Raw genomic sequence first — 1,219 nt, 5'->3', positions numbered from 1 at the left:
GTATAGTTAATCGGAGAGGCGACTCTGGTCAGAACCGATAGAAAGCCAATGATTAAAATAACAACTCTGAATAATTTAAATTAATAAAAAACAGTCTGTAATTTTTCGCAAATCAGGGATCTTATTTGAGAATTAAACACGTGTAAAAACCCGGAAAATTATATGTTAGCCAGCCCATTGATGAGGCACGAGTCCATGACCAGGGTAGTGTGTTCGGTGGTTTTTATCTAGCAAAATATAAAATTTTATTTTAAAATTGTACGCGTAAAGCTAAAATTTACATTAAATAACTAATATTTTCATTTCTTTATGTGATGTAATTAAAGTATAAAATCAAACAATCATTTATTTATTTATTAACATGTAACATTTATTTGTTTTCTTAAATACTAATTTTTTTTCGTGAAGGCATTATTATTATTATTAAAAAGTATTCACAATAAAATATTCATTACGAGTTTCTTTGTGAATATTATGGATGTAATTGTATTGTAATGTCTGCTCTTTCTAAGGACAGAAGAGTTTTGGCAAGATGGCCAACAGTGGCTAAATCTGGATGCTTTTCTTTCCATGTACTTAGCATCCGTACGATTGTCTCCTCCAGATTATCTTTGTTATCACTTTGCAGTATTGTTAATTCTCCTTCCGTAAATACATTTCCTATGCCAGAAACATTAAATATTTCGTATTTTAAGGAAGAACGTAACAAAGATGTAATAATTTTTCGTTCTTAAATAATAAAATTGCGTTTTTAACTATCATAAATATGGTCGATGACGTATCAGACTTACTTGGCGGCAGAAAACGTGCCAATTCTTTCCATTTGCCGTATATTCTCTTTGCAACTACGTAATATTCGACGTCCCCTATTTTTCGTTGGATTCTATAAAAATAAAAATAAATAAAATAAATGAACAAACTCAAAAAATAAGTTGCAGGTTTGTCAGACCTTAAGGCAAAAACGAAAACTAATCTCTGGATTCATTTTTACTTTGATGTTGCCGATAGCTGTTTCTAATCTACAGCATTTCTTCAAAGTTCGAAAGAAATTTCTCCATTTTTTTTTTAATGTGGAAAATATTCCCCTTTTTTCTTTACTTTATATCACCATTTTATAATTACAAATGGAAAAAACTGTTCATTTTTTTGCTAGAAAATTACATGAGAATAAAGGTAATTTACATATTTTTCTAATCCTATTAGTACTAATAGAAAGTTA

General features: G+C 29.0%; 1 long non-coding RNA gene across 1 annotated transcript; it reads right to left on the bottom strand.

Annotated features, from left to right (window-relative positions):
• Window positions 1-614: 614 nt before the first annotated feature.
• Window positions 615-884, bottom strand: LOC111617543. Its single transcript, XR_002755436.1, has 2 exons — window positions 792-884; window positions 615-660 (listed from the first exon to the last, which is right to left on the bottom strand). It is a non-coding gene; the product is annotated as an uncharacterized LOC111617543 (long non-coding RNA).
• Window positions 885-1,219: the final 335 nt, after the last annotated feature.

The sequence above is a fragment of the Centruroides sculpturatus genome, unplaced genomic scaffold (assembly GCF_000671375.1).
Source record: "Centruroides sculpturatus isolate CEXI.00-Female unplaced genomic scaffold, Cexi_2.0 scaffold6862, whole genome shotgun sequence".
NCBI classification, from domain to species: domain Eukaryota; kingdom Metazoa; phylum Arthropoda; class Arachnida; order Scorpiones; family Buthidae; genus Centruroides; species Centruroides sculpturatus.
The sequence above is the reverse complement of the archived record's forward strand: the minus strand, read 5'-3'. Positions and strand labels throughout refer to the sequence as shown.